At 35.7% G+C, this 17,567-nt stretch overlaps 1 protein-coding gene across 8 annotated transcripts in view; it reads right to left on the bottom strand.

The window, feature by feature from the left end:
- FAF1 (Fas associated factor 1) overlaps positions 1–17,567 on the bottom strand; it is a 487,148-nt gene that overhangs the window by 50,996 nt on the left and 418,585 nt on the right. The window lies entirely within an intron of this gene.

The following is a 17,567-nucleotide window of genomic DNA, read 5'->3' as shown; positions in this document are numbered from 1 at the left end:
AGAATGAAATGCAATAATATATAAACTGTCTTGCAAAGCACCTGACAGTTCATTTTTACAATGATTAGTTCCCTTCCCCTTTTCTCCTGATTTTTCTGAGATAAACTTGGAGACTGTCACCACTGGGGCTAAGGACTGGAAGAGAGTAAAGGACTAGAAAGTAAGCCTCTGGTCAGCATAAGAAGTGGCTGAAAGCAAAATACCCTGGTTAACTACAGTCCACATCACACCACTGAAGCTTGGTTATTGAACTAAGTATTCCACACAACGCTCACACTCATGAAGTGTGGATGACTTAGCAGTTATCCAAGCAGTTATCCAATGGAGATTTCAAACATTTTTAGCTTCTGAAGTGATTGTGTCATCTACCTCCATTTAAATCATTACTTCATATGAAATTAAAAGTTCATTCAACTACCAGAATTTCTCATTTGTTAAATTCTGAAGTATAGCCAATGTACATGTACTTAAATTTAATAGCCACACCTGCTGACATTAGAATATAGGTTCCCTTTTGGGCCATTTTGTGTGATAGCTGAGCAAATCTTATTAAAGTCACCAATATTTGACTGTTTTTGACCTCTAAAAATGGAAATTTCATATGGTTTAACTTAGTACTTTCTAAGTTTTTGGCTCCCCAAATCAGTATATACTTAGGTGTTCTCACTGATACCTTTTCAAAACTGGCTGCCTCTGAAGTCTCAATCTCCTTTTAGTTTCAATGATTCAACTAATTCCAAAATCTCTGATATAAATAGTAATATTTCACTGATTCCCAATCTTTTAAATAAAAAATCTGGAAGAATTACAAGTTGCTGGCCTAAAGCTAATTGCTGTACTATGATGAGAGGGTATGCTATATGAATTATATGGTGGAACACAGTTTCAGAACAATATTTAACTACCTGAGAGACCACTCAGGCTGCAAAGCATTCAAGGATACTTTACATGTCATATAATATTACACACGAATAAAAATAGGTTTTAAAAACACCTATTTGGAGATTTGTACTAAGCCATTAGTATTTATATTTTAGAGAAATAGAAGCATGTACCTTTAAATATATTTTCACTAATTCCAGCTGGGTATTTCTCACTTTGGTATATACATTAGGTTTTACTATGGCCAGATACAATCAGCCTGATAAGGTATATTTTGTGCATTTCTATTTATATTAGCATTTGCTTAATTCATTATTTTGAATTCCTTCTCCCACTCAATATCCAAGTTTGTACACCATGGCCACTTAATAGTTCATTTGGCCATGGCTGATCTATATTTGATATATAATGTCTTTATTTTTTTAAGTCACTGAGGAGAGGTAATGGAGGGGGGATTAGCAGATCTGTGTTTAAGTCCAATCCCTGCCAGTAGCAAGCTGTGTGTTCTAGGATAAATAACATCTCCCTTTTCAGTCATTTATTAAATTAAAGGATTGGATTTCTAAGGATTTTATGCCTCTGTGGACAAGTCTATCTTTCCAAATTCAGAAATCCCTAATACAATCAGTATAACCTATGGGAATAATCTTATCTTTCTATATTTCAAATGGAGAAACACTTAGGATGTCTAAAATTTTAATTTTACATTACTTTCTTGACCCCGGCCCTCCAAATTAGTTTAAGTTTCTCTTGTAACATTCTGTACTTTCCCTTTAAAACATTTATCACAACTGCAATTAATTAATTATCATATAATCATTTACTTAATGTGAGATTCCCCCCTGACACTGTAAGCATCGTAAAGGTAGGGACCTTGTCTATATTATACACCTCTATATTCCAAGTGTTTCAAACATTGCCTACTTTTGGGGAGATGTTTAATAAGCATTTGTTGAATAAATAGTCTTTCCACGCATAAAATATTTATTGTCTGCAGTAAAAATTAAGAAGGAAGAAGACAGCTCATCCACAAAGCAGCCCCATCTGAGTCAATGAAATCGACTGACTGGGCAGAAATGACATGTTATGACACTATGTACACACAACAAAGGGACCTTCTAAAAGCTACCACAGCTGGAAGCCCTTTGAACACAAATATAGTTGATAATAAAAGCATTCTAAGTAAACAGCTCTGTTTTAAAACAGACTGTTGCAGATATGAAAGGCCATTAAATACAGGGATCTCCACCACAAAATGTGGCACCTGTTGTGAGAGGACCTCCTGAACCAGCTAACTTGCTTCCTTCCTTTCCCCCATCCCTCCCCTTTTATATTAGGCATCACACTAGCACTGAGGATACAGAGACAGGCCATAGTTTACTAAGGGAAGACACAGATAGTCATCCTTGGATCACCTTCATCATTATTTTATGGAGCCTACTGACTTACTATGAAGAGTTCAGTGTTAAGTTTTGCATTATTTTCCTTTTGTTCCTTAAATACTGTCACTCTCTTTCCACCTGGAATAGTTCCTGCTCTGTCATCTCTGTCATTAAAAATCTACCAGCTTGGGGTGCCTGAGTGGCTCAGTCGTTAAGCGTCTGCCTTCGGCTCAGGTCATGATTCCAGGGTCCTGGGATGGAGCCCCATATCGGGATCCCTGCTCAGCGGGAAGCCTGCTTCTCCCTCTCCCACTCCGCCTGCTTGTGTTCCCTCTCTCACTGTGTCTCTCTGTCACATAAATGAATAAAATCTTAAAAAAAAATCTACCAGCTTTTCATACACTTTTAGAAATATAAGAGACCAACATGTACAAAAGAGCTACTATATAGATGAAGAAACTGAAATCATATGAGGATAAAGGATTTATACAAGACTACCCATTAGGTGGCAGAGCTAAGACTTGAATCCAGGTCTCCTGACAGCTTCCTCTCCCTAGCTGCAATCCAATGCTCTTTCCTTTGCTCACAGCTCTCCCTGACTATCGCAAATAGAAGGGCTAGCTCAGGCATGTGGCTCAGGATGAATTTTTCTAAACTTATCATGGTCAGAGCTTTTTATGTGTTTGGTAGTGGCTTGAGAATGGCTACCATTTCTTCTTTTCTGTCTTACAGATTTTATACTTGTTTCTCTAATTGTCCTGTTCACTGTCATTTCCAATCTGGGGATTTAAAGAACACTGCTCAGGCATCTCCCCCATATTATTCTATACAATTAGACTTTTAAAAAGAAAATTCCAGGTGTTGTGGTTAACATTTCATGTACAAACTTGTTCTCATATTCTATAGATGTGCCTCTTGGAACTTCTCCTGTGTCGTACAAATATAGTCCTTGTGGAGCTTCCCCTTGCTAAATCTGAGTGGACAGATTAGACGAAGTGACTAGAAATACATGTATGTTGTGTGGAAGTAGAACAGCTGGATAATCAGGTTCAGAAATAGGTCTCAGGTGCTGCTTGGGCTATGGCTTGGGCTATTTGGCATCAAAATACTCTTTATCACACCAAAATGTGAAGCTGGATTGCTCAGAATGAAGTGATAGCCTCCACTGGAGCCTTTCATTTATAGCATACCTGTCACTGCTCTCATACTGCTTTGTGCTACACTCATTTATATATTTGTCTCACTGTTCTCGACCTGAGCTGTAAGCTCTGAGAGGGAAAATACTCAATTTGATATGTCTTTCTATTCCCTATGGCATCTAGGGTACCATCTTATATATGGCAAGCATTAAATATATATCTGTTAGATGAATGAATGGAAGTTCTGGAGCCTCTAAGTATTCAAACTAGTAATGTTTATCTACATATATTTTTTATCCCGAGTATTATAATGACTTGTTAAGAAGTGCAAAAATTAGAATTCAAACCTAGTCTTTCTCACCCCAAAGTCTATGTATTTTCCCCACCATGACAAGGTAGGTGGCTCGGTATAGTTCTCTGAGACTGTAGCCATTGAGTCATATTTTTCTACAACCCATTAAAATTAATAAAAACATTCTGAGCTGTCAAATGGTTCCTAAATGAGCAGCTTAACCAGAAATGGAATTTAGGTGTAACTTGTTACTCCTCGGTAGTGTTTAAAATTAGTAATCATCAGTTAATACCCAAAGACTAATGCAAAATTCTAAATTATCAAATTGAAGCCGTCTATAGTGGTTAGGCTTGTTTCAAATACTTACCAAATACATACACAAGTATGCACATACATACATACACATACGGTATTTATCTGTTCTTCTTGAATGCCCGGGTCAGAATGTACACCTTGCTCTTTGCCCTGATAAGTAAAACCTGGTAGGCAGGGAAATATGTATCCCTGAAAAGGTATGGACCAAGATAACTTGAAATTCTCTCAATATAAATACTTAGAGTTAGATAAAATATAACAAAGATATTTAAAAAGTATTACTTAGCATGAGAGAAGGAAAGAAGCAAAAAAAGAGAAATACCTGGGTACCAGAAATAAAGAGGAAACTGAAAAATTAGAGCTGCAAATGAGGAGGTAATATGGAATCCGACAAGGTAGATTATCCATTTTGGTAACCTAGAAGACCAATTGAAACCAGAAGATTTTATTTTGGACCTAAGCAAGGTAGGGAACTGGAAAGTTATCTATGGGATAACTTTTGGCAGTATGGTATAAGTATAACTGGAGTCTGGGAATAGGGTGCGGGGGAAGAGGGAGAGAAAGCTTATTTTAAGAAATGATGGCCAAAAGTGTTCTGAATTTGATACAAACTAAAAAGCCACAGATCTAAGAATCTAAATGAACACCAGGTGAAAGAAACATGAAGAAAGTTACATCCAGGAACAGCATAACCAAATTGCATAAAATTAAAAATAAAAAGAAAAGTCTTGAAACCAGAGAAGACATAATATATAGGGGAATAAATTAAGAATGAAAGCAGACTTCTCAGAAATCATGAAAGTGATAAGAGTGGAGCAACATCTTTAAAGCACTGAAAGAAAACAATGTGTCAACTAAGAATTCTATATTCAGTAAAAATACCTTTCAATTGAAGATGAAATAAAGACTTTTTCAGATATACAACGGGTAAAGAATTAGTCACCAGCACGTGTTCTACAGTAAAAGTTAAAGGAAGTCCTTCAGGTAGAAAGAAAATCATACCAACCAGATGGAAATTTGGATCTACACAGAAGAGAACTGGAAATGGGAGCTTTGCAGGTAAATTAAGAGACATTTTTTTTCTTACTATTTAAATTCCTTAAGAAACAATTGAGTGTATACCAATGGCATTTTTAATTTATTATTTTATTTTATTTTTAAAGATTATACTTATTTATTTGACAGAGAGAGAAAGCGAGAGAAGGAACACAAGAAGGGGGAGTGGGAGAGGGAGAAGCAGGCTTCTCATTGAGCAGGGAGACAGATGCGGGGCTCATGACCTGAGCCAAAGGCAGATGCTTAAAGACTGAGCCATCCAGGCGCCCCCCAGTGGCATTTTTTAAAGAAACAGAAGAACCCATTCTAAAATTCATATGGAAACTTAAAGGACCCCAAATAGCCAAAACAATCTTGAAAAATAACAAAGTTGGAGGACTCATATTTCCTGATTCCCAAACTTACTATAAAGCTACAGTAGTAAAAACATTGTAGTAATTTATCCATTCTTAACTATAATGGAATATTACTTAGTCATGCAAAAGAATGAGATCTTGCCATCTGCAACAATATGGAGGACCTAGATGGTATACTGCTAAATGAAATAAGTTAAATAAAGAAAAGACAAATACCATAGGATTTCACTCATATGTGGAATCTAAAAAAACAAAACAAACAATAGACAAAAAAACAGACTTAAGTACAGAGAACAAACTGCTAATGGGGAGGTAGGTAGGTAAGATGGGTGAAACAGATAAAGGGGATTAAGAATACACTTACCATGATGAACACTGAGTAATGTACAGAATTACTAAGTCATTATACTGTATCCTTGAAACTAATATAACAATGCATGTTAAATATACTTCAAATAATAATAATAATAATAATAATAATAATAAAAACCATTATAGTACTGGCAGAAGGACAGATATTTAGACCAATGGAATAGAATAGAGAGCCCAGACATAAACTCACATACATGATAAATTTATTTATTTAAAGATTTTATTTATTTATCTGACAGAGAGAGACACAGTGAGAGAGGGAACACAAGCAGGGGGAGTGGGAGAGGGAGAAGCAGGCTTCCCGCTGAGCAGGGAGCCCAATGCGGGGCTCGATCCCAGGACCCTGGGATCAGGACCTGAGCCGAAGGCAGACGCTTAATGACTGAGCCACCCAGGCGCCCCAATAAATTTATTTTTGACAAGAGTGTCAAGACCATTCAAAGGAGAAAGGACAGTCTTTTCAATGAATAGTGCTGGGAAAGCTGCAAAAGAATGAAGTTGGGCCCTCACTTTATACCACATAAAAAAATCAACTCAAAATGGATCAAAGACCTAAAATTAAGAGTTAAAACTATAAACATTTTATAAGAAAATATAGGTGAAAAATCTTCATGACCTTGGATTAGGCAATGATTTTAGTATGACAATGAATGCATAGGCAGTAATAAGAAATAAGTAAGTTAGGCACCATCAAAATTAAAAACTCTTGTGCATCGACAGACACTACCAAGAGAGTGAAAAGGCAATTCACAGAGAGGAAGAAAATATTTGCGAATCATATATCTGATAAGAGTTTAATATCCAGAACCCCTATAAGTTAACAACAACAAAAATGAACAATCCAGTCAAAAAATGGGCAAAGGACTTGAAAAGACATTTCTCAATAGAACATATATAAATGTCCAATAAGTACATGTTCATAGCACCACTATTCACACTAGCCACCTAAGTGTTACAAACAGATGAATGGATACACAAAATGTGGTATACAGATACAATGGAATATTATTCAGCCATAAAAGGAAGGAAGTCCTGATACATACTACAACATGGATAAACCTTAAAGGCATTATACTAAAAGAAGTCAGACAGAAAAGGACAAATATGTTTCCACTTACGTGAGTTACTTAGAGTAGGTAGATTCATAGAAACAGAAAGTAAATCAGAGATTACTAGGAACTGAAGGGAGCAGAATGGAGAGTTATTGCTTATTAGACTGGCTAGATCTCTAATTCAAGGGTGAAGAGAAGTGATATGAATAGACATTCCTGCCTTTTCCCTGATTTTAGTAAAAAAACAGTCTTTCACCAGTAAGTAAAATATTAGCTTGTTGTTGTTTTTTTTTTTTTAATAGATGTTCTTTATCAGGTTCTACTCTATTCCTATTTTACTGAAATTTTCTATCAGGAATGGATTAGCTTTAGCCTAATGTTTTTTCTACATCCACTGAGATTATCGTATGGTGAATCACACTGATTGATTCTCAAGTCTAAGGCAAGAAAAGGAAATAAAAGACATCTAGAATGAAAAGAAAGATGTACAACCCTCTTAGCACAAATAAAATGATTAGAGATATGGAAAATTATATGGATTCTACCAAAAAGCAATTAGAACTAATAAGTGATTTTGGTAAGATTGCAAGACCATAAAATTGATATACAACAAGCAACCTCATTTCTATATACTAGCAACAAACAGAATTTACAATTTTTAAAAATACCACTTACAATAGCATAAAATATGTGAAGTACTTAGGAATAAATTTGACAAAAATGTACACTGAAAATTACAAAATACTGCTGAGAGAAATTAGACCTAAATAAGTGGAGAAATACATCCATTTCCATGGATTAAAGAGTCATGGATTAGAATGGAGTCCAGATAGAGACCTATGCATATATAATCAACTGATTCTTGACAAAGATGCAAAGGCAGTTCAATGGAAAGGATAGTCTTTGCAACAAGTAGTGGTGGAACTACTGGATATCCATGTGTCCCTCCATCCCCAAGAACTTCAATCCATACTTCATACTATATATAAAATTTAACTCAAATGGATCATAGACCTTAGTATAAAATCTAAAGTTATAATACTTTTAGGAGAAATATAGGAAAAAATAGTTACCTTGAATTAGGCAAATATTTCTTAGATATGACCTAAAAGCGGGACAGATTTAAAAAAAAATCTAAATTGGACTTCATCAAAATTAAAAACTTCAGCTCTCTTAGAGTTGAAAATGATAATAAAAATTAAGATACAAACTGGGAGAAAAATCTTTGCAAATTACTTATCAAATAAAGAGCTTCTATCTAGAACAGATAACTCAAAATCCAAAAATAACAAATAATCCCATTTAAAAAGTGGGCAAAAATAAAGACATATGGACAGCAGGGAAGCACATGAAAAGCAGCTTGAGCTCATTGATCACTAGGAAAATGCAAATTAAAACTACAAGGAGGCACTACTATATAGAGTCTACTAGAATGTCTTAAATTTAAAAAGATTAACCATTCCTAGGGTTAACAAGGATGTAGAGCACTGGAACCCTCATGCACTCATGATAGGAGTGTAAAATGGTGCGACCACTTTGGAAAACACTTTTAGCAGTTTCTTAAAAAATTAAGCATATACTTACTATATAATCTAGTCATTCTAGACCTAGGTGGTTACCCAAGACAAATGAGAGCATATATAAAAACTTGTATACAACTGTTCAGAGCAGCTTTATTTGTAATAGTCCCAAACTAGGAAATAATCCAAATGTCTGTCAACAGGTGAATGGACAAAAAAATGTGAAAAAATACAACAGCATTGAAAGTGGCAGTAGGTGCTTTCATTGAACCGCTGCTTGTTCAGAGCAGACAGGTATTGGAACCTCTGTCATAATGTAATGATTCCTCTTCATAGGACTTCAGAAAGTGGGAGGCAGTTACCTTATAAGCACAAATAGCCATCATATTACTCAGTGGCTACTGAGGGAAGACTTGTCCTATATGTTAGTAGCCTATTTTAGGATCCAGGATAGCTAACAATGAATGAAGCATTTAGGTCTGTTGGAATATTGCTATTTAGTATGGGTGAATATTCAAGCATTCTGTATGCATGTGTGTGTGTATGTGTGTGTGAGAGAGATGAGTTAATCAGAAAGAAAAATATAGCATATTTAAGCTATTTTGCTGTTTAAAAACTTGTCTTAAAAAAGGCATTTATGCAAAATTTTAAAATGCAATTGCTAAATTATTCTGAAAGGCAGCATTGTTAATATTGCTGAATGCAATTGTGAATTTGCACATTTTTGCACAACATTGTGAATACACTGAATGACACACATTATAGTAATTAATGTTATGTAAATTCTACTTATATTAAAAAATATTAGAACTAAAAAATATAATAAAATTTCTGTATATCCATATAGTGGAATATTACTAACCAATTCAATGAGATTCAATGAATCTCAAATAATTAGGCTAAGTGAAAGAAGCCACACTGAAGAGTATATTCTGTATGATACAGTTTTTTATAAAATTTGAGAAGATGCAAACAAATCTACAGTAACAGAAAGATCAGTGGTTGCATGGGACTTGGAAGGTTGGCAGGTAGATACAGGAGGAAGTGACTGCAAAGGTATATCAGGAAACTTCTGAGAGTGATGGATATGAACAGGTTCACTATTTTGATTGTAGTAACAGTTTAATGAGTATAAATGTCAGAAACTTTTAGGTTGTTTACTTTTTATAGGTTCAGTTTATTATGTATCAATTATACTCCAAAAGAGCTTTAGAAAATAAATGATTAATAATACTAAAAAATTAATAGATGGATTAAACAGCAGCTTAGACACAGGTGAAGAGAGAAAATTAATGAAGTGGAAGTAATGTGAGAAAATCACCTAAATTGCAACACAGAGAGATACAGAGAAATAAAATATGATAGAGAAGTTAAAAGACACAGAGGATATAATCAGAGTGTCTAATATGCATCTGCTAGGAACTCTAGAAGAGGGTAGTATAGAAAAGGGAGCAATCCTCAAAGAGAAAATGCTTTTGAATTTTCTAGTATGAGATTATATTAAATGGGTAAGGACCATTTCAAATGGTAACCTCTAGTTAGAAACTACTAAGCTGAATAAACATATCAATTGGTTGAAGTCCCCATAATCAAGGAGTAGAGCTTTGAATGCCACCTCACCTGAAAAACACCAGCTCTGATTCTCGATTCTGCTAATCCAATGATAAGACCTTGAATGACTGGGCTGTAGTAACAGAAGTAGTAGTTAAAACCTTGCAAAAGTGTGATTCAATGACAAGAAGCACTGAAAACAACTGGAAGCCTGTCAGAAATGCAGAATCTTGGGCCCCATTCCAGATTGATGAAAGCAGAATATAAATTTTAATAAGATCTCCAGGTGATTCCTATGCACATTTAATTTTGAAAAGCACTGTTTAAGAAGACCATATCAGTTTTCTGAGCAGGGCATCTTACAGAAAGCAAGAATCTCTTTGCTTGAAGGTAACATATCTAATATTGTTTAAGTGACAAGTGGTTCGGATGTTTTTTTGCTTGCAGGAAAGCCATAAATGGGAGAAGTTCATATACATGGGTAGAGAAGAATGCTTAAATACTACTAGGATTAGGACTTAATCCAACAGCAGCCAGGCAGAAGTTTGAGAGACAAGACCCGTGCTTTTGAATAGAGACCCCACAATAGGTTCCCAAGTGGTCATGTAGACTGCTCACATAGGAACATGTCCGTTGAGAGCATACACTCTGAGAAAGGTAACAGAGACAGAAAAATGTATTTCCTCTCCCATATGGCAGCCCCATTACATGGGAAGTCCATGCTAAATGCTCTGGAGATTTTTTTGGTGTGTGTGTGTGTGTGTGTGTGTGTGTGTGTGTATGTGTATGTGTGTGTGTGTAACAGAAATGATGTAATGGTCTCCAGTAAAATCTATTACATTCAGTTGCTACTTCTCTAGTCAGAATTCCTTCCTGAAAGTAGATAAGACAGGAAGAGAAAGCTTATTTTCAATCACAGGTGAACAAACAAACCTGGCCTGTGGCCTGGTTCTGAAAATAAAAGTTTTACTGGAGCATAGTCATGATGTATTATATATGATTCCTTTTGTGCTACAATAGCACAGTTGAGTAGTTGTACAGAGAGTATAGGGCCCTCAAAGCTAAAAATATTACCTGACCCTTCACAGAAAAAGTTTGATGACCCATTTAAATCATCATAAATGTTGATTTCAGCTTTTTCAACTCTTAGTAAGCAGGGAATAAAAATCTAATAAGATTTACAGTTCATGGAAATTTAGGGAAAGCTTCAGGAAAAGGAAAGGTCAGATGGAAAAAGTAACTAATTTGTTCAGTACAAGAAATCAGAAGCCATAACCTAGCTCTGACAGCATTAAAGATTTAAAGTCAAAAGCCTCACAGCCACTTATTTCAAATTATTGATAAAAATAATTTGACTAAACATAAGAATGCAAGAGAATTATATACCTAGGTTTCCAGAAAAAGTGGAAGAATACTTTCTAACTCTAGACATATTTGAACAAATCACCTGTCTTAGAGGCTTAGATATAGAATTTTTTTGTTGTGAACCACTTGCTATCTTGGCTTACTTTCAGGCAATGACTCTGTTAAACATCTAATATAAATAATACACTGGGCCAGGTATTGTGGGAAAGAGAATGATGTTACACTAGTCCTTACATTAAAGAGTGCTTTTAATTTCATGTAAAAGGGACAAAGGATTTTTGTTGTTACTTTAATGGAGACTCTGTAGTTATATACTGCTGTTATCAAATTTCTATTGTTGAAAGTATAGTGTCAGTAAAAGAATTACCTTTCTAAAATCAAAATCACATTACAACACTCTCCTAACTTCCAATGATTTCCCCATGCCTTCAGGATAAAGCCCAAATTCTTAGCATAGCTGCCCTCACATACTTTATCAGCTTCATTGCCCACTTCTCCCTTCCATATATCCTATGTTCTAGCCATACATAACTCTGAATAGATCAGGCTTTTGCATGCCTCCCTGCCTTTATACATCCTTTATCCTTGGTCTGGAATACTCTTCCCTTTGGGCAAAATCACACTTGTCTTTCAGGCCCACCTTAAGTGTCCAGGTAGACACAGGTACTCCCTCTACCCCCATCCCTGGGTAGAATGGCTTCACTTCTGTGTTCTATTCACATCATAGCATTATAGTCATATATTTACATATTTGTTTCTTCCATTAGACTGAGAATTTAGAGGGGCAAGGATACTGTTTTATTAATCTCTGAATTTTTCCAGCATACATTTAACACCACCAAGTTGGCACTTGGTGGATAATAATAGTAGTTAATGTTAAGTGAATGCTTACTTTATGCCAGGCACTTTTCTAATTAGTTTGCATATTATTATTTGATTTCATCCTCATTATATTGAGGGAAGGAAGAAAGAAAAGAGGCGATTACATATTTAAGAAGAAAGAAAGGGAAAGGGAGCTAATGTACCTGCTCTAGAAACTATCATGGATCTCAGAAGTGTCAATAGCCTTTGCAAGCTAAATCCTCTTGTTTTACTTTCCTCTTGCTTGCATTAGTTATTATTACCTCTATCTTGGGTTCTGAGATTTAAAAGATGGTTAGAAGCCTTGAGAGAAAGGATAATAGGCAAGGATGGGAGTTAAGAAATATAGCTCTACTGAGGAAAATGGTCCTCTTGTGTAGGGTGTTAAGATTATTCCAGGACTACCCTCTGTAACATAATCTGTATGAATGACAAGTTTCTTTTCAGGGTACTCCTCATGCTGATGACTGGGCAGTGCCTGGCACAGAGCAGTTATTCAACCAATGTAGACCGAATTCAGCTGGGAGGATAATTAACTGACTTCTTTGAGTCACCAAAACAAACAAGCCAGTCCCTGGCAATTTTGTGGATTCAGTGATCTCAAAAAGTAAAAGAATTCAAATATATAATAATTTAAAGCCAATGGCAAGAGTTCATTCCTTTTGATGGCTGCATAATATTCCATTACACACACACACACACACACACACACACACACACACACACACACACACCTTCTTTATCCATTCATCTGTCAGTGGACATCTGGGCTCTTTCCATAGTTTGGCTATTGTGGACATTGCTGCTATAAACATCGGGGTGCACGTACCCCTTCATATCACTACCTTTGCCATTTGCAATGATGTGGATAGAACTGGAGGGTATTATGCTGAGCGAAGTAAGTCAATCAGAGAAAGTCATGTATCATATGATCTCACTGATATGAGGAATTTTTAATCTCAGGAAACAAACTGAGGGTTGCTGGAGTGGTGGGGGTGAGAGGGATGGGGTGGCTGGGTGATAGACATTGGGGAGGGTATGTGCTATGGTGAGCGCTATGAATTGTGTAAGACTGCTGAATCACAGACCTGTACCTCTGAAACAAATAATACATTATATGTTAAAAAAAAAAAAAAGAAGATAGTAGGAAGGGAGAAATGAAAGGGGGGAATCGGAGGGGGAGATGAACCATGAGAGACTATGGACTCTGAGAAACTGAGGGTTCCAGAGGGGAGGTGGGGGATGGGTTAGCCTGGTGATAGGTATTAAAGAGGGCACGTATTGAATGGAGCACTGGGTGTTATATGCAAACAATGAATCATGGAACACTACATCAAAAACTAATGATGTAATGTATGGTGATTAACATAACATAATAAAAAAAAAAGAAAAAGCCAAGTTTCATAACCTGCTACTGAAGCCAAATTGATCATTTTATTTTCTAAGTAAGTACCTGGTTAGTATGAGAACCAAGAAAGTAGAGTATTTAGTAATTAAATTATTCTAAGGGGAGTAATTCATTAGGCACCAGAAAGATGTAAGAATGTGCCTCAATTTCTTCCTCAATGTTTGGGAGGTGAAAGCTTTTTTTTTTTTTTAACCTTCATCTTCTCATTTAATTGGAATAGAACTGGAGTTCAGATATTTAAGATCCTAGTTTTGAAAATTTCTTAGGCCACAGAATATTCTGATAATTTTGTTTACAAAATAAGATTTTTAAAACAGTATCTCCTATTTTTAAAGTATCAGAATTAGACATTTCTCCAAAGAATATATACAAATGGCCAGAAGCACATGAAAAGATGCTCAGCATCATTAGTCATTAGCAAAATTCAAATCAAAACAATGAGATACCACCTTACATCCACTAGGATGGCTATTATTTAAAAAGGGGGCGGTGAGAGGAAGGGAAAAATAACAATCCAAATGTCCATCAGCAGATGAATGGATAAAGAAAGTGTGGCAGAGCCATACAATGAAATATTATGCTGCCATAAAAAACTGAAGTACTGACACATGTTACAGTGTGGAGGAATCTAAGTGAAAGAAACCAGACAAAAAAAAATCACGTACTTTGTGATTCCATTTGTATGAAATATCTAGAATAGGCAAATCCATAGAGACAGAAAGTAGAATGGTGGCTGCCAGGGGCTTTTGAAGTAATGAAGATGTTTCAGACCTAGATGGAGGCTGCACAACACTGTGAATGTATAAAATGCCATTGAATTGTACACTTTTAAAATGGTTAATTTTGGGACACCTGGCTGGTTCAGACAATAGAGCATGTGACTCTTGATCTCAGGGTCGTGAGTTTGAGCCCCATGTTGGGTGTAGAGATTACTTAAATAAATAAAACTTTAAAAAAAAGTTAAAAAAATAAAATGATTAATTCTGTTTTGTGAATGTTGCCTTAAAAACCCCCAAGTATCAAAATTACAGAGGGAAGTTATATGCGCTGTTGTCTTGATAGCAACAGAGCCAAGAACTGAATAACAACAAAGTGGAAAAAGAGAGAGGAATATTTTTATTTTTCTGCACCTGCAGTATAAATGATGAAAGCACTGCTTGAAAAGATGCATTAAATTGACATTCAAAAGAAGTGCTGCCTGATAGTATTGACTTCATGGTGTGCTGCAGCCAAGACATTCATTTTCAACCAACAACTTGGATTGTAGTCCTCATTCCATCCTGATGGCAGAACAGTACAAGGAAAAGGTCACAGGCTTAAAACACAGATTTGGTTTGAATTCTAGGTTTGCCACTTAAATTTCTATGTCCTTGGGTAAGTTCCTTGACCTCTTTCAATACTGATCAATGATATCTCTAAAATGGGAGAAATACCTCCCATAAGCTAGATTATGGAAAGGATGAAATGAAATGATGAATATCTATCACCTAGTATAGTATCTGGGACTACAGTGGGCATTTGATAAATGTTATCCTAATAATCATCACCATCACCATCATCACCCTAATAATATCAATCCTCTTCCTTCTAATAACTAGATGTATAAACCTCAGTCCAAACAGTTGAATTTCTCTAAGTTTCTTCTAAGGACTGACTGGGGAGGACGTGGGGCAAATCATCACTCATTAACAGCATCATTTTTCTGTGGGTAGATTGGCAATGGTAGAGGAGGGAAGGCAGGGAAAGGTTTGTGAACAATTATATGAACACAAGCTTCAGGTCTCCGAAGCATTTTTCCATTGTTCCCTGGCTGACTGCTATACCTCATCCAAGTCACTGCCCATGTACCAGGGCTCTGATAAGTGTCCCAGTGCCAAAGATAAGAACATGAGTGGTCCTAAGTATGAGTTATGCACCATATGTAATTTAGAAGAAAAGCTTATACTACACTGTAAAATAAATTTCAGAAGTCTGACAAAATTCTGATTTTTCTCATGACCACTTTGAATTTTCTGAAAAGTAAAATTATACCCCCCTCTCTCTATTTTTCCTGTCTGTTTATTTGGTGAGCTGACTCTGCTTATTCCATAACTGCTTAGTCAGCCTTTAGACAATGACATTCTAAGTTGCAGGCTGTAGGAACTTCTAGTGGAGGAAGGTTCTTTAACCTAAGGGCCCAGAGCAAGCCCCTAAGTTTACTCGACTTTTGGGTGACCCAGGCTATGAGGATTAGACAGAGGAACACATGGTGGGACATGGCTCTGAAACGTACGAAGATTGCAGACTGGAAGGAATTATCATTTTCTTAATGGAATCAGGAATGACTTAGAAGCCCTGATCTACTCCATGGTAAGAATGAATTCCTTAAAAAAGAAAAAAAAAAAAAAGAATGAATTCCTTGGCCTGAGGCCTAATTTATCACTGTGGTTTCCATTCTGAAAAACATCTCATTTCCTTGTTAATCAAAGCTACCATTAACTAAGTATTTGGAAAGGAAAATAGAGTAAGTATTAATGAATATCCCCACCTATATTTTTACCTAAGACTTTTAATCCTTTAAAGTCTTATATTCCAAAGTTTAAAAAGCACTTTCACTAAGACACTTTCACATGTGATACTCACAATAATTAGGTTAGCCAGGAAGGGACTTTTATCCCCATTTAGAGATGAGAAAACTGAGACTAAGAAAGTTTAAGTGATTTTCCCAGGGTCGCAGAGCTTATTAGAATGTAGGCCACCTGGTATCTCATCTATAGCTTTTTCTGTGATTTCATTTCTCTTCAATCTCCATGCTTAATGTGTTTCCCCCCCTCTAAATTTTCTTGCTTCCAACTACTGCAAATATAGTCCTTCAGATGGTGTAGGAGATAGTCATGGAATGATTTTCCTGGAAATAAGCTGTTTACCCTTGCTGAATGAACTGAATAATAAGAAAAACAATGACTCATGGAACAAAACATCAAAAACTAATGATGTACTGTATGGTGACTAACATAACATAATAAGAAAAACAAAAAAAAAACCCCAAAAATGTGGAAAACATGCATCTCAGGATATAAATATGATGTATATGTTCCTTATATTATGTATATATTTGCTAAATACACAAAATACACAGGATAAATAAAAAAAAGAAAAACAAATATAGGTTTAACTTATTTTATTACCAACGGAATCTCCATAGAGAAGAGCAGGATAGGAAGAGATGGATGTGTACCTGCAGCCTTGTATTATCCTGTAGAGTTGTCATCATCTACTCACATGTTTATTTCTCTCTTCAGACCCTAAGCAAATTGAAGAGACTTTTCCTTATTATTTCTGTATCCTTAGTCACAAACAGTGCCTGGTACTTTGTAGATCCTTAAAAACTGAACAGTGAATGAGCACTTGGCTCTACAGACTATAAGTTTATATTTGTTAAACCGATTTGCCTGTAAAATCATTAATGAACTACTTGTGCTCAAAAACAGTGAAATAAGGATTGCGGCAAACCTGACACTCAACATTCTTTCAGGTTACATTCTTGAAAGAATAGGTTTGGTACCTATTATATCAAAGACTGAGTCTAAATGCTAGACTAATTGGTTATTTTAAACTTTAATTATCCAAAGTTTTAAACAGAGAAATTTTAAAATAGTCCATTGTAGGACTATGAAAACAGAGAACTGAATTCACAAGTAGCAAGTAACTTCCAAGCCCTAACTGAGACGGTCTTGCTTTGCTAGAATGTAAGTCTCTGGAATTTCCGGTGGAGATGTTTAGAAAAGATTCTTTTTCATCTGGATAGAAGTGGTATGGTGAGTTGAAAAGCTGGATTTAAGACTGGTTTGCTAATTTCTTTAGTGGCAGGATTTCAAACGATGGACTACTGTCTCAGTGTTTGCTTTAAAGGAAGTGGGTTAACTTGTGAGAGTTTATATGTTAACGCTAAACCAATCCAGAGAGAATCTACATATGTTTGGTAATCTAGAATGAAACCTGCACATTTTTCAAGCACAATGCCTTAGTTCAGACCC

Source organism: Callorhinus ursinus, unplaced genomic scaffold (assembly GCF_003265705.2).
Source record: "Callorhinus ursinus isolate GAN/ISIS: 27379988/994484 unplaced genomic scaffold, GSC_fseal_2.0 scaffold9, whole genome shotgun sequence".
In the NCBI taxonomy this organism is placed as follows: Eukaryota; Metazoa; Chordata; class Mammalia; order Carnivora; family Otariidae; genus Callorhinus; species Callorhinus ursinus.
Note: the sequence above shows the minus strand (reverse complement) of the source record. Positions and strands in the feature narration are given on the sequence as shown.